Source organism: Rousettus aegyptiacus, unplaced genomic scaffold (assembly GCF_014176215.1).
Source record: "Rousettus aegyptiacus isolate mRouAeg1 unplaced genomic scaffold, mRouAeg1.p scaffold_m13_p_16, whole genome shotgun sequence".
Lineage (NCBI taxonomy): Eukaryota > Metazoa > Chordata > Mammalia > Chiroptera > Pteropodidae > Rousettus > Rousettus aegyptiacus.
Window position 1 is genome coordinate 37,759,834 of NW_023416291.1, and position 23,959 is coordinate 37,783,792.

The 23,959-nt window shown below is 44.8% G+C and overlaps 1 protein-coding gene and 2 pseudogenes across 16 annotated transcripts in view; 1 reads left to right on the top strand and 2 right to left on the bottom strand.

Moving 5' to 3' along the window:
- Positions 1-788: 788 nt before the first annotated feature.
- On the bottom strand, positions 789-903 carry LOC118612640 (annotated as a pseudogene).
- A 6,964-nt stretch (positions 904-7,867) lies between these two features.
- Positions 7,868-23,959, top strand: part of CACNA1A (calcium voltage-gated channel subunit alpha1 A) — a 279,186-nt gene continuing 263,094 nt past the window's right edge. For 5 of the 16 annotated variants that reach the window (XM_016162054.2, XM_016162052.2, XM_016162063.2 and 2 more), the window contains exon 1: positions 7,868-8,438. The gene's annotated coding sequence lies outside the window, so the exon portion shown is untranslated. The remainder of the gene's footprint in view (positions 8,439-23,959) is intronic. The other 11 variants (XM_016162057.2, XM_016162064.2, XM_016162056.2 and 8 more) reach the window with 4 other exon arrangements.
- Positions 11,171-11,282, bottom strand: LOC118612612 (annotated as a pseudogene).

The window sequence follows — 23,959 nt, forward strand, 5'->3', positions numbered from 1 at the left end:
CTGCTTGTATTAGCTCCCACACTCCCCAGGGGAGCTCGTTCAGCCTTTTTGCACCAACTGTCACTTATATATATATACTCAGGACTTCTGAATCGGATTTCCGTCTTATCCCCTTACTTCCTACTTATGCAGATTTCCAGTGTAATACTCATCAGTTGATTTTGCAGCATCCAAATCTGGAAAGCTTTTTCTAAAGTTTCCAAAACAAAACTGAAGCTCAGTATTACCGTCATTAGGTTTCAGGCCACTTCCTTAACTTCACATCTCTATTCATTCATCTGTTAATGGATATTTAGATTGTTTCCATGTCGTGGCTATTGTGAATAACGCTGCAACAAACATGGGAGCACAGGCATCTCCTCAAGATCTGAATTTTCTTTCCTTTGAACATAAACCTAGAAGTGGGATTGCTGGGTCACATGGTAGTTCTATTTTTAATTATTGGAGGAACCTCCGTACTGTTTTCTATAGTGGCTGTACCAGTTTACATTCCCACCAAAGGTGCACAACTGTTTCTTTTTCTCTACAATTTTGCCAACACTTGTTAGCTCTTCTTGTCTTTTTATAATAGTAAAGGCTCATAATCTTAACCTCCAATGACTAAAGACAACATTGAATAAAGCCAATTAAAACTGTGCTATTTCATTTTCCTTTGTATATGTATGTATGAATGTATGTATGTATTTATGTATGTATTTTTAGGCGAGGCAACCCTTGGTTGACCTCACAGATTGCAAGAACATTGTCAGCTTACTATCCCTTACTTTTTTTTTATTTTTTATTTTTTATACTTACAGCACCTGGTCTTCCTAGGTGGTCTCCCATCCAAGTACTAACCAGGCCTGACCCTGCTTAGCTTCCGAGATCAGAAGGGATCAGGCTTGTTCAGGGTAGACTGCATTTTTAATAACTATAGAAGTTATGCACATTGAAAAAAAGAATACCCTTCTGAAATGCAAAAAATAAAAATATCTTCACTAATCTCTCACAGAAAGCTCACCAATATTAGTGATTTGTAATGAATCCTCTCAAACCTTTATCTATAAATATATGCTGTTGTTAATTTTGAAAGTTAGAGCATATTGTATATACTGTTCTGTTATCTGCTTTATTTACTCAATAAGATTTATTAGCTATCTTGTGACTTTAATGCATTTATTATACAACTGAAGCAGATGCTATGGTAACTTGTCTGAATCTCTGGAACCTGTGAATGTTACCTTTATGGGACGGTGCAGATGTAATTAAATTAAGGATTTTGAGATTAGCTTGGATTCCGCAGGTGGATTCAAGGTAACCAGAGAATTCTTTAGAAGAAGGAGGCAGGAGGTCAGAAACTGAAAGCAATGTGATGATAGAACAGGAGAGAGATTTTAAAGTGAGATTGGACTACATACTCGCTAGAACAGCTGCCATCAAAAAGGCAGACTGTACCAAAGGCTGTTGAGGCTGGGGAGTGACATGCCCACTGTTGGTGGAAAACAATCTGATAGTTTCTTAGAAATTAAATATATGCTCATTCGATGATCCAGCAATTCCACTCCTGGGTATTTACCCAGGATAAATAAAAACACATGTCCACATAAAGGATTGTACGTGAATGTTCACAGCAGCTTTATTCATAATAGACAAACACTGGCAACAAGCCGAATGCCTATCAACAGGTGAGAGGACAAACTGTGGTCTATCCATTCAATGGAGTATAATAAAAAGGAACAGAAACTCATAAACAAACCAACATAGATGAACCTCAAAAGCATTATGTTGGATGAAAGAAGCCAGACACAAAAGAGGGCATGCCGTATGAGTCTGTTTCTATAAAATTATAGAATAGGTGAATTCAATCTATGGGGACAGATCCATAGTTATTGGGGTCAGAGATGGGGATGTTGACTGCAAGAGACATGAGGGAAATTTTGGAATCATGGAAATGTTCTGAATCTTGATGGCAGTGGTGGTTACATGTTATATTCATCAGTTAAAACTCATCGCACTGTGCACTTCAGATGGGTGCATTGTGTCATAGGTAATGTATACCTCAGTAAAGCTGATTGCGATGTGTTGTGTTATCCAGCATCCCTACTTGATCTAGTGGCAGGCTTTTCTCCATGTCCCATCCCACCACCAGATTCCATCAGGAAGTCATTAGAAGATCTTTTGCTAGCCTGGCATTTTTTTGAGGACCCGCCCTGTGCTGGACACTATTTAAAGTGCTTACTTATTTCATAATCATTTCATCAAAATGATTAGCTCATTCAAGATTCTTAATTTATTTTATAGGGAAGAGACTGAGACTCAGATGAAGTCATTGTTATGGGGTGAATTGTGTCTCCCCCTGTCTTAGTCCGTTTGGGCTGCTGTAACAGAATACCATAGACTAGGTGGCTTATAAACAACAGACACTTACATCTCACAATTCTGGCGGCTGGAAAACCAAGATCAAGGCACTGGCGGATCTGGTATCTGGTGAAGACTCACTTCTTTGTTCATAGACAGAGTCTTCTGGCTGTGTCCTCACATAGCAGAAGTGACAAGAGAGCTCTGTAGGGTCTCTTTTATAAAAACACTAATCCCATTTATGAGGGCTCCAACTTCATGACCCACTCACCTTCCAAAGGCCCCATGTCTTAATGCCATCACTTGAGGGGTTAGAATGCCCACTTATGAATTTTGGGGAGATACAAACATTCAGTCTGTATCACCCCCAAATATAAGACTTATACTGAAGTCCTAACTCCCTGTATCTCAGATTGTGACCTTATTTGGAAAGAGGGTCATTGCAGATGTAAGTATAGTTGACCCTTGAACAATGAGGTGGGTAGGGGTGCCGACCACTTGTGAAGTCAAAAATTCATGTATAACTTAAGTCAGCCCTCTGCCTACACAGGTTCCCAACCTTGGATCAAAAATGCAGTTGACCCTTGAACTATGCAGGTCTGAATTATATGGATCCATTTATACGTGGATTAAAAGTGGGCCTGCATGGTTCAAATCTGTGTTGTCCAAGGGTCAGCTGTAGTTAAAATGAGGTCATTAGGGTGGGCTCTAATCCAATATGACCAGTGTCCTTATAAAAAGGAGAGATCTGGACACAGCCACACAAATGAGGAGACTGCCCTGTGACCGTGAAGATGGCCATCTGTCAGCCAAGGGGGGAGGCCTGGAGCAGAGCCTCCCCTCAGAACCCTCAGAAGGAGCCAACCCTGCTGACTTCTTGGTTTTGAACTTCTACTGTCCAGCCCCATGGGCGAATGCATTCTTATCATTTAAGCCACCCAGTTTGCAGTACTTCGTTCTGGTTTCTCTGGCACATTGAAACAGTAACTTAGAAATCATGGAAGTAGAAAGTGGCAAAGCTGAGGTCTAAATACAGGCCTATTGCATATGAGAGTTGAATAATTTCGCTGTGTTCTTTCTTGGTTTATGATTGGCTCACACAGATAAGGAACGAAGATATTCTATCTCATATTTGTGTCTCTGGTTTTCCTTTCTCCTGATTTCCTGTCCCTCACTGCTACCATGTAATTGGACTTTGCTCAAGATATAAAGCAGCTATTTTCTCACCTAGGTGGATGGCAAAGGGGTTCGCTATGCCCATGGTAGACGGTGTCACATTTCCCAGCATCACCCCGTGTGTGCAGCATCAGCTGTGGGGCTCAGAGAGAGACCTCTGCCACACTGGAGGGCATGGTAATTTCAGCCAGCTGTCTGTCCTTTGGGGCAAGAGACATAGGATCAGGAAAAACAGAAGTAGTGTAGTGATAGCCTTCCTCTCTTGGGAATGCTGGCTCAAAAACATGTCACTAAGGATGAAAATGCATAGGTGAGACAGTCTTTAAAAGTTACTGGTGATTCCTAGGAGAATTTATTGTTTCCTTACGTAGCCAGAAGAGAGAAAATCAGGCCAAGCCAACTGCTGAGAAAAATGGCCAGGATGGTGGCGATTCATTAGCCATGCAGCCTCTGCCTCCCCCATTCTCCATCCTGCTCTGTGCCCTGGGAGGCTGACCTGTAAGGATGACATCACTGGGCTTTCTTGGCTCCTGGTGTATTAGTCGGGGTTCTCCAGAGAGACAGAACCAATAGGATGTGCATATACAGAAAGAGATTTATTGTAAGGAATTAGCTCATTAGATTATGGAGGCTGATGAGGCCAGAATTTCTAAGGTAGGCTGAGAAACTAGAGATCCAGGAACGCTGATGATATAGTTCCAGTCTGAAGGCTGGCAGGAGAGGCCGGGAGGAGTCACTGCTTCACTGTGAGTCCAAAAGCAGGGAGAACCGATATTCCAGTTTAAGTCCAAAAGCCTCTCCTGGAGCAAATCTCTCTGGCTTGGAGATGTCAATCTTTTGTTCTGGTCCTGTTGTCAACTAACTGGGTGAGGCCCACCACATTATAGAGAACAACTTGCACAAAGCTCACTGATTTAAAGGTTAATCCTATCTGAAAACACCCTTATAGACACATCCAGAATAATGTTTAACTGAGTATCTGGGCACCCCATGTGGCCCAGTCAAGCTGACACATAAAATTAACCGTCACCTCTGGGTTCCAACGGGTTCAGCCAGTGGGGAATTTTTTTCTTGGCTTCCTTTATTCCAGATTGCCATGGGTTGTGTGCGTCTGTCTACCGAAGGCCACAGCTCCTTCATGCTCTTCTCCGCATGGCGTTCTCTGTCTGCAGGGTCTGGTAACTGCTCCCCATCTTTGCCCCTTTGGGCCTGGGTGGAAAAGCTCCCACTGACCCTGCTCTTGTAAGGATATTTTATTAAATGCTTCTCAAATCACCCAGTTTGAGCATCCCTCTGTTTTCTGAATGAACCCTGATGGATAATGATAATAACAATAATAACTAATACTTATATAGCATATACTATGCATCAGGCACTGTTCTTAGTACTTTGTACATGTGAACTCTCCAAAAACCTTGTAATGAAAATATTATCATTATTATCCCCATCCTGTGGACGAGAAAGTTGAGGTACAGAGTGGTTAAATGACTTCCTCAAAGTTACAGAGCTACTAAGTACCAGAGCAAGAAATCTAGCGCAGGCCACATCTGGCACCAGGGCCTTAACCGTTCACTATTGCCCTGTTTTTTTCCAAGAAGTGATTATGACGACGATGATGCTGATGCTGATGATGATGACGACGATGATAGCAGAAGCGCACATTGAGTGCATGCTTGCTTTGGCTTGCCCCATGTTAAGCTCTCAGTCTGTACTTTTGACTTAATCTTTACCGTAACTCTTTCTTGTAGGTGCTTTTGTCACCTGCAGTTTATAGTGAAGGCCATGGAAGGTCACAGGGGACAAATAGCCTGCACATTGTCGTGAGGCAGAATGAGGATTTCAAGTCTATGTTTGGAGAACGTGGCAAAGTTAGGGATTCAGGGAGGAGTGAATAATTGGGGCCAATTGTTCAATCTATCCATGGTCACCAACTCTTGCAAAAGACACAGGAGTTTAAAAGGTTGACTCAGGATGATCTTGTTTGCATAAGAGAAAAAATAGAACTTTTGGGCATTTTCAAAAGATTTTTAAGGAAACCAGGATGGCTATTTATGTTCATCATGAGGTGACTCATACAAGTCATGTGATTTAAAAGCAGGAAAATTCTATGGCTTCTGACATAGCAATAATAACATCTTATATTGCGTAGCATTTTAGAATGCACAATGCACTTTAATATCAGACGTTTCGTACTATACCCTAAACAACCCTCCTTGTTTTGCACTGGAGGCAATAGAGGCTTAAGTGACTTGCCCAAGGTCACACAGTTTACCAGTGGCAAAGCCTGGAATTAAGAAAAGCATTTGATATGTAGCAGATGCTGAAAAATTTACAAATACTAGTGGCCAGCAAACTACAGCCTAAGAGGTCAAATTCACCTAGTAAACAGTTTTTGTAAAGTTTTATTGGCACACAGCTACACCCATTTATTATACCTTGTCTGTGGTACTTTGATAGGGGCGGAATTGAGTGGATGTCATAAAGATCATATGATTTGAAAGGCCTAAGATATTTATTATCTGGCTCCTTACAGAAAAAGTGTGCTATCCCTTGACATACACCATCTCACTTTTCAATTTAATATTTTAATCTGTACTATACTCACATGGTTCAAAGGCCTTAAATGTCAAAAGATAAGCAAGAAAACCCCCCTCCATCCTTGTCCCTTAGGCAGGGTCCCCACCCCCACAGCGCACCCCTGTGGTTAGTTCTTATGTATCTTTCTAGAGATGGTTTTAATACAATGTAGAAGCAAATAATTTTTCCCCCTTTTCAACACGATCTCTTTTGAGTCTTACAAAACCCCTAGGAGCAGGGCCTGTTTGCTCGTCCAGCGCTCGGTTCCCTTACTTTCTTTCACTTCCCAGACCAGGGGCTCCTTTAGCTGCTGAACTGGGAGTCCACTCATCCACAGAGAAGCCCCCTTCACCCCTCCATTCTTATTTCTGCCCCAACCCCCATCTTTTTAAAAAAACTGGAACATACACAAAACAGAGCAAAGAAAACAAAACTACCATGGACCCTCCTGTACTTATTCCCAGGCTTCCTGAGTTAGCAACATTCTGCTCCTTGTGTTTATCTTTCCCTCCCTTTTTTGTTGGAGCTTTTCTTTCTTTCTTTTTTTTTCCTAACTGGGGTGGGGGGGGGTTTGAAATTCACATCATATAAAATTAACCCTCCCCTCTTTTTAAAAGCACATTTACAATGTTCACAACCCTCACCTCTCCTTAGTTCCAGAACATTTGATCACCCCAAAGGAGGTTCTGGCTCCATGAGCAGTCACTTCCCACCCCCCTCCCCAAGACCCCGACAACTACCAGTCTGCTTTCTGTCTCTGTGAGTTTGCCTGTTCTGGACATTTTATATCAATGGAATCATACACTATGTGGCCTTTTGTGTCTGGTCTCTTTGACTCAGCGTAAATTTTCAAGGTTCATTCATGTTGCAGCACGTGTTAGTGCTTTATTTTTTTTCTGTCTAGATAATATTTCATTATACGGATGGACCACGTTTTATTTATTCTTCCTTCTGTTGATGGATGTTTTAGTTGTTTCCTGGAAACATCACATCACCTCACCCATAAATACTTTGATACGCATCTCTAACAGATAAGGACTTAAAAAAACAAAATCCACATACTGCCAGCAGACCTTATGAAAGCAACACTAATTCCTTAAGACCCTCTAACGCCCCATTTAAGTTTGATTCTCCTTGTCTAAACAATTCCACTTTCCTATTGTAGTGATCATTTTGCAACATATACAAATTATGTTGTATACTTAAAACTGATATAATGCTATTTATCAATTGTATCTCAATAAAAAAAAATGATGCTTTCCCCAATGAGGTGGGCTCCTCCCACTTTATTTCCACCTTGGAAAAAATATGGGGACTCCCTGTGCCCTAGATGCCTCTTATGGGAAAAAAATAACCCTCATCTTTAAAAGGAGCCCCCTGATAAAAAGAGACGGGTCACTCTAGTTTTTGGAGTCTAAGCCTATCCCTGTGGCAAACAAACGTTAAGTGCAATCAATTGTCTTTTTGCACTGAGAGACTCAATTTTTCTTCTCCCTGCCTTTCTGCTCAAATACTACAACCCTTCTGCCTTCAGGAAGAGGCTGAGGGGAAGCTGTTTGGAGAATGAATAGAAAAGACTCCGGGAGGGGGTTAGCAGCTGTCCTCTAATGATCGTTGTTTCTTTCTTTCTTTCTTTCTTTCTTTTTTTCTGTCAGAGCATCAATAATTTAGGATGAGATCTGACCGAGGGGAAGTGTTTGTTTAAATGACGAGCATGATTGCATTTCCCCGCTGCCTCACGCCTGTTCTACACGCCCCTCCGCAGACCCCCAAGGTGGAGGAGGGAGAGCCCACGTGTTACCACTTTTCCTCTGCTCCTGAAGAGAAGCCAGTCTGAAAGGAGGTGAAGTGGAGGAATAACGACATCCTTTCCCAGTCCTGCCCCATGCTGGGAGGTCGCGGGGCAGTGTTAAGGGGCATAGAGAAGAGAGGGAGAAATGGATGGGTCCTGGAGCAATGGGGGGTCATGCCCTTGGCTGGATGCATCTCCTTGTGCCGGGTCCCCGAGCAGCACGTTGCTGGAGGCGACCAGGAGCTTTTGAGCCGACAGTCTTCCCCTCCCTCCTCCCAGCATCAGGGAAACCTCTCCCCTCCCCCCACAGCTGGCACAGCAGCCCCGCTTGACGCCTGCCTTTGTGGGGAGCCCTCAGCTCAACACGGCTGTGGCTGGCATCCCCCCTTCTCTATCTTCTCTCGGGGCCCCCTTTTCATTTGCACTGGTTAGGCAATGGATGCGTGGGATTCAGCCTGCTTGGCCCCCTGGGTGCTGACAAAGTGGGATCCTCGGGACACCCGGAGGACCCACTGCGCTGCGCACTAGCCACACTGCCGGAGCCCATGTGATACAGGTGAGTGAGTGGGACTTCCAGAGGTGGGATGCTGCGGGAAGGGTCCTGCAAGGGCTTAACTCTTTATTTTCTTGCTGTAACATGACCGTCATGTGCAAATGTAGGGACGCATGATCTCCCCCACCCCATCCCCTTCCTATGAATGGCTTTTCTTTAGGGGGTGGACAGTTTATTTCTAAATTTCGCTTGTTTCTATCTTAAAAACCGTGTCCTCTTTCTGAATAGTTTCTCTCGGAGGTGGGGGGAGGGGAGGGGCAGACCCCTGACTTCCAGGTTATACTTCTTTCTTAAAATTCCGTTTTCTCTCAGCTGTCCACAGCCCCCTGTAGACCTGATGTTTCCGCCACCTGCCCTGGGCAGGTGACCTTTCTCCTGCGATTGTAATGTCTGACCTAAGTCAGATTTTACTTTTTCGTGTCCTCCCCACCCCTTCGCTCAAGTCTACGGTGGTCTCTTCCTGCTTCGAGACCCAGGCAGGCTGGACAAGCAAGTGACAGGGCTTGGGAGCACTCTCGCTCCCCCCTCCCTCGCTGCCTCTAGCTTTGGGGGTCCCTGAAACAAAAGTTCCCGACGCCTGCCCCGAGTGGCTGGGCCTTGTTTGCTGTGCTCAACGCAGCGTGAATGCGTTGGAACAAGCGAGATGGCAGATGGGTTTAGGCTGTTGAAAAGAATGACATCGTCTTAGGAAACCACCTGCTCCGTTTAATATTTCATATTCTCCCTTCCCTTGCGTCCCATGCAAAGCAGCGACAGGGCTTGACACCTCTCTAGACGGCCCTCTCCCTTTGCTTTTATTTTGGACAGAGTTGACTGTCTCCGGGTAGCTTTTGTTTCTCATGAGTGAGAAAGACTGGCGGCAGATCCCTCTCTCCTCCCTCTGGCTCGGCTGCTGACAGCTTACCAGGGCACGTGCTGTGGGTACCAGAGGGGCTCAGGGGGAAGTGCCTGAAGTCTGGACTCCTCTGCCCTCTCTAGGGACCCCCATTTGGGGGGTCCTGAGAGATGGAGCTGAGAGAAGGAACCAGAACAGAATTTAAAGGGAGCACGGAACACGCAGTGCTATCTCTCCTGTGACTGAACCCTCAGGAGGGGAGCTCACACCCCTCCTTAGCTGGAGGGAAGCTGTAGTGGGGTGCAGGGTCTCCACTGTGCGTCCTGCTGGGTCCAGGTGTTCTGTTCAAAGTCCCAGTGATTTCAGGATTGTCATTTCCCACACAGTCTTTCACGGGGACAGTCTCAGGTCCCTTGTGGGGTGGGGTGGTTGTCTCAGCGTCGGTGGCTGACGCTGGCCCCTCGCAGCTGTCGTCCTCCCAACACCCCAAACCCAGGCTGCAGGGCGGCTGCCAGCTCCAGATGTCTTAGTTGCTGAGTTTATCACCCCATAGATATTGTTTTCCTTAAGACACAGGAATTTGCATAAAGATGTCACTCTAGGCGCAAATGCCATTTTCTCTCTAGTTAAGGTGGCTTATATTCATTCAGTGCTGTTCCCTCACCTCCAAAAGTAAGCAGAAAAGTCAGGACCGGGGTTTAGGGGGCAAAGGGAAGGTCTGACATTGAACAAATTACTGGACAAATGACCTGCAAAGCAATGCCATGTGCAGCTCTGGGACATCACCACTGGGTTTTCCTTATTTATTTTATTTTTTGAAATGTAAGCTTACAGGACCAGAGGGCTCTTAGTGGTAGAGGGCAAGTGAGGGAGATGCTATTCCAGGAGACTTCAACTCTGCTGTCTTCATAGTGACAGACTGGTGAGGGCTCTTGGCAACCTCCTATCCCCTTAGGCAAGGCCAAGCCTGTCTGATGGAGGAGACAGACTGACTTTGCCAAGTGGGCGGGGCCACTCATCAGAATCCCCAGAACATCCTCTGAGAAGCCCTGGGGGTGTCACTCAGGCACAGTGCTCCTGGCTGACAACCAGGCTAACCTCGGCTCCCCTGTGGTAGGGTTCCCGGGAGGCCCGGCCAGGTGATGTGCATAGTAGGTGCTCACTAAATCCTGGCTATTTTTTTTTTTAAATAAGCAAAAATTTTCAATTCTTTGACTTTTTAAATTCATTTCTGTTTCTTCTTATAAAAACTTACACTATTAAAAATGTCACTGGAGGAGCATTTGAAATCTGGCTCTCCTGCATACATTAGTTTGACTCGAGTAAACACATAAAGATTAAAAAAAGTTTCACTAGGTACAGTTACACTGAGTTTTAAAAGAAAGGAAAAAGACAGACTTTTGATATATTGGCTACTTTTAAATTACTTTCCAGAGCGAGTGTGTGTGTCCAATTTCTTTTTTTTTATTGCAAAATCCACAATGTAAAGTTCACTATTTCAACCATTTTAAAGTGAACAATTCAGTGGCACTTCGCACATTCACAATGCTGTGCAACCATCACTTCTATCGAGTTCTAGAATATTTCATCACCCCAAAAGGAGACCCGTTTTTCATGAGTAATCGCTCCCCTCCCCCAGCCCCTGACAACCATCAGTCTGCTTTCTGTCCTTATGAATTTCCCTATTCTCTGTGTTTCATGCCCATGGAACCATACAGTGGGTGGCCTTTGTGTCCGGCTTCTTTTGCTTTAGATTTCTTCTGTAGATCACATTTCCTTCCTTCCCTTATTCCATGTGTCCCCACCCACTCCTTCCCTAGATCTCGCAGGTTAGATGTGAATAACAGAACCATATTATAGACATAATTCACATGTTAATTCTTTTATTTATTTTTTTTTAAGCCTACAGCACCTGGTCTTCCTAGGTGGTCTCCCATCCAAGTACTAACCAGGCCCGACCCTGCTTAGCTTCCGAGATCATTGAGTGTGTTCAGGTTGGCATGGCTGTAGACTGACCCGTTAATTCTCAGTGACCAAAGTACAGGGATTCTCAGTTGCCAAACATTTTTCAGGACTGGATGCCAGGGCTACTCTTCTCATTGCTGTACATAATTTCTTTCCAGCAAAAACCATTGCTAAAATTTCTTCCCATCCTCAGGGGAGGCAGTTTCTATACCATTTCTTGAGAGTTTTCAGATCCCAAGATGCATGATAATCGAATCATGGTGGCATACAGTGGGTACTCAGTAAGTATTTGTTGGCTGAACAGTGCACACCAGCACTGATCATTACAATCATAATGGATTAATGTCTTTATATGTTAAAATGTTGATAACACACATAGCCACTTACTGGCTGCTGAAGGGGCAGAATGAGTGAGTGGGGTAGTGAAATTCCTACGGGTGCTAAATACTGAGAAGTCTATCGTATGTATAGAGGGGGAAAAATTCCAAGATGCAGCATGTTGGCAAAACCACTTACCCACTCTTGCTGAAAACATTGAAGAGAGCAGATGTGTAACAGTTTCATTTAAGGGAGAAATATTAGAGGAACACTCCCCCTGAGAAAAGTTTAATTTTTCCCCAGCCCTTAAACCTTTGAGTGCTGAGGGAACCAAGCCAGTTGAAGAAACAAAAGAGCATGATAAGTGGTGCCGAGTGTCTGGAACGTTAGTCTGGCTGCAATATTGCCCAGCGTGGACAAGAAGAATCATCTATCTATCTTTTAACAAGTACTTATATGTCCTTCCTGTTGGCCAGGCGCTATACTAGGCTTGGAGAGTTCCGCAGAGAATGGAATCATAACAGTATTTACAGCTATACAATAGTGAATGTGCATTAGGGCTTACCATGTGCAGGACACTGTTCCCAGCACTTTCCATAGAATTAAATTATTTCATCCTCACAGTAATTCTATGAAGTACGTGCTCTTACCCTCCTTATTTTACAGATGAGGAAACTGCAGCCTAGAGAGGTGAAGTGACTTGCCTAAGGTCACACAGCGGGAGGTGGCAGATCCAGGATCTGAGCCTAAGCAGGTGGGCAGCAAAGCTGGGGGCATTTCTCTACTGATGCCCATCAGTTGGTTGAGGGATCTTCTAAGGGTATTAACTCTCCTCTAGTCTGTCCCTTGCTCCTATAGCCAGAGTGAGTCTAATGCAGGGAGTGGCAGGCGTTGGAGGCAGGGAGCCGTGGGCACGTGTTTGCAGGAGAGGTGTAGGCACTGGCAGAGTTCTCTTGGTTGCTTCATAACAGAAGCATCTTTCGAGCTGGATTTTAGGGTAAGGAGATGGAAGGGCATTCAGGATGGAGGCAAAGAGGTGTGAAGTCTGGAGTGTGTTTAGGATGGCGAGTGGGGATTGGGAGTCCTTTGTAGTTGGCCACTAGGTGATCTGATAGTCTAATGAACCAGAGGGAGGAGAGACTGAGGGAGGGATGAACTTGGAAGAGAGGTTATGGTCCATCTGGTTGGGGCCAATGAGGGCCGGAACCAGGGCAAGTGGGAGAAGAAGTACTAGGTAGGATCAGCAGCTCTGATGATGAGTTGAATGTGAGGTAAAGAAGGGAGAGAGTGAGCTCCACAATGGTTGAGGTGATCAATTCCATTAAATTTTGTTTGCTTGTTTTTGCAAATTGACCACCAGAGGGTGCACGTGAACACCTGTGTCAGGTCACATCCCTACTCTGCTTAGAACCGTCCATGGCTCTCACTTCATTCAAAGCAAAAGCCAAAGTCCTCCTTGAGGCCCACAAGGTCCTGCACCATCAGTCCCCATCACCTTCCTGCCATCACTTCTTCCTGTTCGTCCCTTCATTCACTCAGCTCCATCCACACAGGCCTTCTCTCTGTTCTTTGAACACGTTCCTGCCCCTGGGCCTTTGCATGGGCTCTTCCCTCCGCCTGGGCCGCTCTTCCCCCAGACACCTCCCTGACCTCTTTCAGGTCTTTACGCCAGTGTTTCTTTTTCACTAGGGCTTTTTCTGGCCACCTTCTCTAAATGACACTCCACTTCCTCTTCTCTCCTTCTTTTTCCTGTTTTCTTTTTTTCCATATGACATTGTGCATATTATAACTGTTTACCTTGTTTCTTGTCCATCTTCCCTACTAGATGTCAGCTCTATGAAGACAGGGACCTTTGTCCTGGTCTAAAAAGTCTCTAAAACAATGACTGGCACACAGTCGGTACTCAGTAAATATTGCTGGATGAATGAATGAACGAATGAGCGATGGGAAGGATAATGGAGCCATGAACTGAATTTGTGAGAAGTAATTTAGCTTGAGATTCAGTGGCTCCCGTGGAGCCTGCCCCAACAGCATACTCCAGAGGTCTCCCTGCCTCTGTCCTTCCTGAATCCCAGTTAGTGTCCTGGGGCCACTCGTAGAAACCATCCAGTGACACCAGGCCATCTGTTTATTTAGGTGGGAGGGAGCGTGTGTATCTCCTTGAGCTGTTATTGGCCAAGAAGGAAGAAAGCAGGTGAAATGCAAGACCAGCTGTGACATGGTTTCTTCTCACCAGGAGATGGATCTTTGCAGCCGTACTCAGGGCTGGGCTCTGCCGGCGTGCTGGTCTCGGCCTGGTGTTCAGCCTTTGCCATCTGCCTGCCATTTTATTTAGCTCTGTTCTCATGGACATGGAATAATTCTGGAGATTTGCCCTAAGCTATGAGAGCTCTTGCTGGTCCTGTCATTATTTTTCATTTCACCTTGCTCGTAAGTTCTCTGTGTAAAGGTGGGGGTATGGGGTGAGTCCACATTATCTGAGATGGGGTGACTTCGAGTTGTAGACTGAATCTACATGAAAAGCCTTGCATGCATCTGTATCTACTTCTTGGAGCCCTCAGTAAGTGGGTGTCGGATGCGGTAAGGCAAGAAGGCTGCAGCTCAGGGGCTCCTGTGAATATTTAAGTACCGTCAAGAAGATGGGTGGATGCTTCTAGATCACCTGCTGAGAAGTTTTTTTTAAAACTTTTGTTTTTATTTTGGTAAAATATACAAATTTGTTCTTTTGACCATTTTTCAGTAGTATCAAGTATATTTATATGGTGCAGCCCTCACCCATCCATCTCCAGAACTCCCTTCATCTTGTAGAACTGAAACTCTTGCCCCATTAAGCACGCACTCCCTATTATCCACCTGGCCCCACCATTCTACTTTCTGTTTCTACAAGTCTGACTACTCTACAGACCTCACTTAAGTAGAATCACATAGCATTTGTCCTTTGGTGTCTGGCTTCTTCTGCTCAGCATAATGTCTTCAAAGTTCATCCATGTTGTAGCAGGTGTCAGACTTTCCTTTTTTAAAAAAAGGTGAATGATATTCCATTATGTGGATATGCACGTTTCATTTATCCATTCATCTATCAATGGACATTTGGGTTGTTTCCTTTTTATCGATTTGTACTCCCACCAGCAGTGCACAAGGTCACTTTTCTCCACGTCCTCTTCAGCACTCGTAATCTCTCATCTTCCTGATAATACTCATTCTAACAGATGTGAGGAGGTGTCTCATTGTGGTTTGTATTTGCATGTCCCTGATGATTGAGCACGTTTTCTTGTGCCAGTTGGCCATTTGAGTATCCTTTCTGGAAAAATGTCTATTCAGTTCCTCTGCCCAATTATCAGATTGTTTGTTTTTATTTTATTTTATTGCTATTGAGTTGTATGAGTTCTTTATATATTTCGGATACCAGCCCCTTATCTGATACATGATTTACCAGTATTTTCTCCCATTCTGTAGGCTGCCTTTTCGTTTTATTGGTGGTTTCCTTTGCTGTACAGAAGTGTGTTAGTTTGACGTGATCTCATTTGTTGATTTTTGCTTTTAATGCTCCCTGTTATAAGCTTTTATTTCTAGGTGGAGCCTTAACACTCGCCCCTGACCTGGTTACCTGCTCCGGAGATTGTTTGTTTAGGGCCCAGAAATTGCTTTTACTGTCAGCCAAATAAAACGTCATCCGGAAGGTGACTGATGCATTTGAAAGCTGGTTAAAAATGACATTTACATTATCTTCCTCCTGGCTGTTAGAATCCATGGTCTGCTGAATTTCACACTCTTCAGCCTAAAATTCAGGAAGGGATACCATTTCCAGGGGTCTTAGCAACCCCTGTTTTGTCTGGGGCTAGATTAAGATGCTTTATTGACTGACATCTTAGCACACAGAGCAAAACAAAGAGGGAGTGAAACTGGCCAGGAGAAGCTCAAACAAGTGGAAGAATGAGAATAAAGGATGAGAGAGACTAAGAGAGAGATGAGGGGAAATGATTTCATGCAGAGATGCTGTCTTTTACCTCTTTTTAATGAACATTTGGTGGTCTCAATAAGACCCTATACCTGTGTGTATATTCCCCTTGAATGCTAAGCTTTCGAAACACAAGGAAAACATTCCTTAAATAAAACCAGTGTTGCTCCCATCAAGTTGTGTATTAGTTAAGGAATTGCAATGGCTTGAATCATGCTCCCCAAATTCATTTGGTGAAGCCCTAACACCCAATGTGATGGTATTTGGAGATGGGAGGTAATCAGGGTTACATGAGGTCATGAGGGTGGGGTCCTCGTGACGGGATTAGTGCCCTTATAAGAAGAAACACCAAAGAACTTAGTCTCTCTCTTTTTCCTCCATGTGAGGACAGAGCAAGTAGGTGGCCATCTGCAAGTCAGGAAGAGAAACCTCACTGAAACTGACCACGCTGGCACCCTGGTCTCAGACTTATAGCTTCTAGAACAGAAAGAAAATAAATGTCTGTAGTTTAAGCCTCTCAGTCTGTGGGATTTTGTTAAGGCAGCCTGAGCTAAGACAGGAAGGCTGCCATAACAAACCGGCCCCCAATTGGATGAAAGGTGAAGCACAACAGAAGTATGTTTCTAACTCACCTGATAGCCCTGGGAAGCTGTTCTTGGCTGGCAGATGGCTCTCCTCCTCCACACAGTGACTCAAGGACTCAGACTCTCATGACTTCATGGCTCTACCAGTAACTAGGCCCTTAGTGTCTTTCCATGTCCAGCCAGCAGAGGAGAAAGGGACCACATGGAGGGCACGCCTGCTCCTTGAAGCTTTGACCTGGAGGTGGCACGCTTCACTCCTGCTCCCATCCATCGGTGAGAATGAGGCACACGGCCACGCCGATTCAATAGGACTTGGGAGTGTAGTCCCGGGCCTTGTCTATTTACCAGGGTGGCTTTGGTTTCGGTGGCAGTATCTGTCAAATTTTAAAATGCGCACACTCTTTGAAATAGCAGTGTTACTTCTAGGAATTCATTCTACAGAAATACTTGTAGCAGTTCATGGAAATCTATGTACAGATGGCAGATGCAACATTTTGGGGAATACCTCCAAATCAAAAAGACCCAGATGTCCAGGCCAAATAAATTCTGTGGAGTCATTAAAAAATTCCATAGGAACTGGTATGGAACATTGCCTAAGATATATTATTTGTGCAAAAAAAGTCACAGACTCTAATGTATATATACACTTATGTGGTTTTTATACACATATAATCTCACAGATTCTATGTTGTAAAAATTATTCTACATGTATGGAATTGGGTATTTGTTTTTCTATTGCTGTCATACCAAATTGCCACAAAACGAATGGTTTAACAACAACACTCATTTATTATCCTGTAGTTTCTGTAGGTCAAAGTTCTGATCCTCTTGACTGGGCTGCAATCAAGGTGTTAGTGGGCTGTGGGCCTTTCTGGGGGTTCTGGGGAGAATCTGTATTCTCCTTCACTCGGGCTGTTGGCAGAGTTAAGTTTCATGCTATTGTAGGACTGGGGTCCTGTTTCCTTGCCAACTGTCAGCTGGAGATCGTCCTTAGCTTCTAGAGGTTGCCAGCATTCCTTGGCTTGTGGCTTCTTCACCTTAGTACCAGCTGGGATAACCCAGGATAATGTCCCTATCTTAAGATGTGTAACCTAATTCCACTGGCACAGTCCCTTCTGCCGTGTGAGGTAACACATTCAGGTGCCAAGGTCATGGGGGACAAAATCTTGCCTATCATTATCATCATCTGTGTTTTAGAAGAAGTAGGTCTGGCAAGAAAAATGCTCACTGCCAGACTCTGGGCTGAACCTCAGGGAGGGACCTTGGGACTCGCAAGAACCTGGGCCCAGATCCTTGACCTATGTGTTCTGGGCTGTGGGACCTTGGATGAGTCACTGCACCTCTCTGAACTTCAGTCTTGGTCTAACACAAAGGAGTGAGTTTTTCCACATCCTCTGGGACTTGTGGCTGGGTAGACTGACCTGGCCTATGTTCCCTTTTCTTCCCAGCTCAAATCTTGGTTGTAGGGAGGAAGGGCATATCCAATTCCTCTTAATGAACGTAGTGTGATTATTTTAGCTTTAAAAATATTTGCTGCGATGTAAAAAACATGAAAGCATATGGCCAAATGACTTTTTATACGTGTATGTATACAGTGTCCCCACCATCACCTAGCTCAAGTCAAGGATTTTCTGTCCCCCTAGTAGGTTGCCAGGTTAAGCAAATAAAAATAGACATAGAATATCCAGTTGAATTTAAATTTTGGATAAACAATGAATAGCTTTTTGGTATAAGTATATTCCATGCAACCAAGTGTCCTGTCTTCTATCTGGTGATCCTACCAGCAGCCTCCCTTGTGTTCCATCCCAGGCACCAACCCCCAGCCCCGAGGCCAACAGTATTCTGACTATCGTCACTGTCAATTAGTTTTGCCTGCTTTTGAACTTCATATCAATGGAATTGCACAGTGGGTCCTGCTCTGTGTATGTCTGTGAGATCCATCCACATCATTACCTGTAGCACATTCTCTTTTTTTTTTTTTTAAATTATTTATTTTAATTAGGTTCAAGTATATAGTACATTGGTTAGACATCTATATAGTTCATAAAACGATCCCCCCGCTTGCTCCCCTGATCCTCCGCCTAGCCATCACATTAATGCTAACTGCATTCCCTATGTCGTGCTCCCCATCCTGTGACCATCAGCTGCCAAGTTGTACTTCTTTAACCCTTCACCCCATTTTCTCAGCTGCCCAAATCCCTTTCCCTTCTGTGCACACCAAATCGTCCATTATATTGTGAGTCTGTTTTTGATTAGTTTGTTCTTTTTATTAATTAGATTCCGCATATTCGTGAAATCATATAGTATTTATCTTTCTCTGTCTGACTTAAATACCTTCTAGGTCCATCAAAGCAATACCTTTTCCCATCCCCTTCCTTTTAGTCTGTGCGTGTCTTTTAATCTAAAGTGAGTCTTGTATTTTTTCTTAAAGAAGTCCCTCCAATGTTTCATGTAATACTGACTTGGTGGTGATAAATTCCTTTAGCTTATTTTTGTCTGGGAAGCTCTTTATCTGTTCTTTAGCTCTAAATGATAGCTTTCCTGGATAAAGTGTGCTTGGTTGTAGATATTGGATCTTCATCCTGTTGAATATTTTTTGCCAAGCCCTTCTGTCCTGCACAGTTTCTTTTTGAGAAATCAGCTGCCAGTCTTAGGGGTTTCCCTTATAAATAAATATTATCTGTTTTTCTCTTGCTGTTTTTCATATTCTTTCTTTGTATTTAACCTTTGGGATTTTAATTATGATATGGCTTGGTGTGGGCCTCTTTGGATCTCTGATTTTTGGAATTCTCTGAGCTTCCCAAGGTTTTATGTCTATTTCCTTCACCAGGTTAGGGAAGTTTTCCATCATTATTTCTTCAAATAGCTGTTCGACATCTTGATTTACTTCAGTTATGCCGATTGGGCAGCTATTTGGACCTTTATTAGTGTCCCATATGCTCCTTAAGTTATTTTTATAGTCCTGGCATCTTATCTCTTGCCATTCTGATTGCGTGTCCTTGGCTTTTGTGTCCTCTAAATAGGGCATTTGATCCTTTCCTTTATTCACTTTGTTTATTCCTTTGTTTATTCCATTTAATATACTTCTCATCTCAGATAACGGGTTCTTCATTTTATACTGGTTCCATTTTATAATTTCCATTTCCATTTTTATGTTTTTTATCTCTTTGTTGAAGTTCTCACTGAATTTATCTGCACTTTCCAAAAGTTCACTGAGCATCTTTATAACCAATGTTTTGAACTCTGCATCTGTTAGATTGCTTGACTCCATTATATCAGGATCTCTGTTCTGTTCTCTCATATGGTTTCTGTTTCTTTGTCTTCCCATTTTGGCTGCCTTTCCATGTCTGTTTCTAGATACCAAGCCAAGCTCCTAAGTCTCTTGGTCTTATTCGTGTGGATTTGTGAAGTAGGTTTCCAGTGGCACAGTCCTGAGAGGGGTTCAACTGCAGGCCAGACTTAGCCCAAGCCTCTACCCCTCCGGGGCCACCTGTTGAGATTCAGCAAGCGATCCACAGATGCTGTGCTTACAGTTGCCTCTAAAGGCCACACCAGAAACCAAGTCTAGCTGCCTCCAGTTGAGTCTAGGTACTGCTCAGCGAGGAGAACCTGACTCACCGGGAATATACCTGAATGTGGCTTGAATGGGTCCATGAGTTGAAGCAGACAAGGTTTCAGGGACTCCTCTGGGCGGAGCAACCTCTGTCATCCAGTTTGATGACGTCACAGCTATGGCAGTGCTGTGTCACAATACTGGGAGGCGGGAGGGCTCAACAGAAAACAATGGATACTGCCGGCCTTTATGAACAGACGAGTCTCACCTTGGCCCCCACTCTGGCAATGTCTCCATTTAAGTCCCTGGTGCCCCCTGTGTACAGCCCAATCGGCACAGGTGCTCAGAGTGAGCAGGTCCATGACCACGAAAGTCTGCTCTCGGACACGGCCCCTTTGAGAGGCTTCTGCCACTGCTGCTGCCGCAGCCTCCGTCTCAGCGGCTCAGGACCGAGCAGCTTTGTCCTCATGCCGTCCTATCTTCTGCCGTTACAGGGTAATTTCTTGGATTTCTCCTTAGTTGTATGGCTTGTTCATCAAGATTTCTGGTGAGTTTTCCTTGTTGTCACAGCTTTGATTTGGTCATAAATCCACACTAATAAGACCAAGAGACTTAGGAGCTTGGCTTGGTATATAGAAACAGACATGGAAAGGCAGCCAAAATGGGAAGACAAAGAAACAGAAACCATATGAGAAAACGGAACAGAGATCCTGATATAATGGAGTCAAGCAATCTAACAAAGGGATGAACAGAGCCTCTGTCATCTACGTCATTTTTTCCTGTCCCCTGTAGCCCATTTTTCATTGCTGTGTAGTATTCCATCAGATGGATGAACCACAATTTATTTTTCCATTTTCTTGTTGGTGGACCTTTGGATTGTTTCCTGTTTTGAGCTCCTATAAATAGAGCTTTACAAACATGCTTTTTGGTGGCTATATGCAGTCAGGAGTGAAACTACCGCACTATTTTTAGTTTAAAATTTTTCCTCCCAGACAGAGGGAAAAAGACATCCTCTCACGCCAGTGACTAAATTCAAGGCTTGTAAAGTTACACGCCAGCCTCCGCCTGGCCTTATTTTTATTTTCTGGATGAAGGACCTCATAGGCATTTTTGAGTTTCCATCCTCTCTGTGGGAACATCAGGTCTTTCTAAGCTGTATGATGAGCCTGCAAAATTTCAGAGAACGTTTTTCTTCTACTTTTTTTGCTAATTGCCATATCTTTCACTATTTTTTACCTGAGATAAAGCCACTTTTATCGGCTGTTAGCACTTGTTTCAACCATGCGTGGGGAAGTCTGGTGCCCAGCACAGCTGTGTGAGTGTCCCTGTCCGCTTGGAGGCTAGTCATAGGAGGCCCCTCGACTTCCCTGTGGTACTTACTTCCTGTCCTCCCCCATAGCTCCTGGACCAGTCTGTATTAATCAAGAATGCTACCAGGTGCCATCTGGTTGACATGGCAACTCAGGTTGGCCCAGCCTCTCTTTGGGGGTCAGCCCCCATCTTACAAGTAGCTTCAGTGTGGATTTGGAAAGTAGTGGGTATGAGTGGTACCTGGTGCTTCTGGAAAGTTCTGCTCTATTGCATTAACAATAGGGGTTTCTATGGCTTCAGGCTTAATGTCACTTATTTCCTTCTATTTGTTTTTCCCCATTGTCTTCTCTTGGCACCGTCTGTTCATGCAGCCCGGCTGCTTTTAGGAAACAAGCTTTGCTGTGGTTGCTGTGGTTGTGCAAACAGAGAGAACAGCACACCTGGTCACGAGGCCCAGCCGGTGCCAGAGAGGGACACCTGGTGGGGAAGTGCCTGTTGGACGGGGATGTGTTTGCTTCTGTGTGTACACACAGGACATCGGGGGCTCTGGTGGAACCTCTGGCAAGTGCTCTGCAGAGCACACTCGATGATGTTGGAGCAGCTGCCCTCTTATCCATGGCCACTCGGCTCCACCCACTGGCCTCGATCTCAACAGGAGAGCCAGTGTTGACTACACACTTTCCATGGCCCAGCACTGTGCTCAAGAGTGCTGCCTTTTCCGAGTTAGCCCACCAACCCACGAGATGGTGCATCATCATCTCACGTTGTGCAAGAGAAAACAGACTCAGAGGGTTATGTAATTTGCTGGAGACCGCACAGCTGAGGTCGAGCCTGGCTCCGGAATGTATCTTCCTTCCCACCACACTTCATCCCTTCCCTACTTAGGAGAAGTCCTGGACACCAGGCAGCAGGTCACAAGGCGCTCAATGTTTTCCTGGGCAGACCCATTCCTAAGATCGTTCATTCATTCATCCATTCAAGAAATAGTTGAGGTGTCAGGGACTGAATGGAAAGCAAGACAGATCAAGATCCTCGCCGGTGTGGTGCTGGAATCCTAGAGGGGGCAGATGTTACTCAAACCCACACATAAGTACAGGCACTGGAGAGGGACCAGCCCCATGGAGCAGACTGCATCTGCCTCGAATGGTGAGAGGGAATTGGCCGATTGGAGAGGAGAGGAGCAACATTCCAGGAAGAGGGAACAGCAGATGCAAAGGTGAAATGAGCTTGGCAGAGACTGGGAAGGGTGAGGAGGCCTGTGAGTCTGGAGCTGAGAGGGCAAACGGGAGAAGGGAGAGGGTGAGGTCAGGGAGATAGGTCAGTCCCGTAGGTGGTGGCTTTTACTCCTGTAACAATGGAAGTGCTGACTGATGATTCAGAGAGACCCCACTGACTGCACAGCAGAGTGCATGTTGGGAGTGGGGAGTGGGGACTGGGGAAGCCAGTTAACCCCAGAGAGGCAACTGCCTGAGTCCAGGTGAGTGATGAAGGGGGCCGTGCTGTGGCGAGTGGTGATGGCATTCAGGACACGTTCTGGAGGCAAGTGGATGGGACTTGCTAATGGATTTGGAGTTACGGAGGGAAGGGAAGTAAAGAACTGTGAGTGACAGACAATGGAAATGGAGCATCCTGTCCCAGGCTGGTGCAATGAGCATGTGGGTGTTTCAGAAGATGTCACCTGGCATGTGTGCCTTAGCTTTTGTCTTTCCTGCTCCTCTTCCCACCTTCTGTAGGTGCCTGGAACTTTTTCCATCAAGGTGTTTTCACTGTGCCTTGTCCCTGGAGTTTTTGCCGAAGTGTAGCTACTACATAGCACACCCAACCTGCTGGCTGGATTCTTTCTTAAATATTGACACAAGAATATCTTTGGAGGGGTGACAACTCCTGGAGGTAGAAATAGAACCTTGAATCTACCTCCTGTCCTCAGTTTTATTTCTGTAAAATTGGGAAAGAAAATGCCTTCCATGGATAAATGCTTATAAAAGGAATAATGGCTTTTTTTTTTTTTTTTGCAGAGGGAGGGGAATGTATTAGGAGAAACACAACAGACTTTATAAATGCGGGATCATAGGCGATTAAGAGTAAGGTATCACAGGAATAAATTGAAGCTTCAGTGCATCACTAAGGATAGATCTATTAAACTCCATTAGTTACAAGATTTAGAAAGAAACTGATATCGAGTTATCTGCTTAAGAGAAGATGTTATCATATCTGGATGCTTCAAGCAGGGTGAGAGGAAATGGTTGGGAGGTTGCTAAGCCTGCATTCCCACACGTGTTTCTTTGCAGTCTGGGGGCGGCCTTGTTCTCTGCAACCATCTTCTTACACCTGTGGGCGTTGAGGTGACTTACACAATATTTGTGCATGAGACTTAACCTCCTAATTCTATTTCATTTATGCCGGCCTTCCAGTGGGTTTTCTTTTCTTGGACGGACACTGAGAGGCTAGTGGTGGGAATTGATTGCGGTGGGAAGAATCAGTTGGGATTGAAAATGTGCTGTTGGGTGAGGTGTGCATCCTGAAAGCCGTGGACTGTCTCATCCCAAGAAGAAACGAGAAGAGTCCTCCCCATGGTCACTAGGTCCTGTGTGATCTGTCCTGTCACCTCTCCACTCTTATCAACTCTACTCTCCTTCTTGATCACTCACAGACACCCTGGGCTCTTCATTGTTCCTCAAGCAAGTCACGCATGGCCCTCCCCTGGGACCTTTGCACATGCTGTTCCCACCGACTGGAACGCTCTTTTCTCAGATACCCGCATGGTTTCTGCATCCCCTCCCCAGGGACTCTGCTCAGATGTCGTGTCCTCATTGATGCTCTCCCTGCTCTCCTATTTAATACAATAACCCTCCCACCCAACACCTCCTATCAGCTCTGAGCTGAGTTGTGCCCAGAGTTCTAACCCCCGTACCCAAGAATATGGCTATAATGGAGATAGACCTTTAGAGAAGTAATTAAGATAAAACAAGGTCCCCATGCGATATGACTGGTGTCCTTATG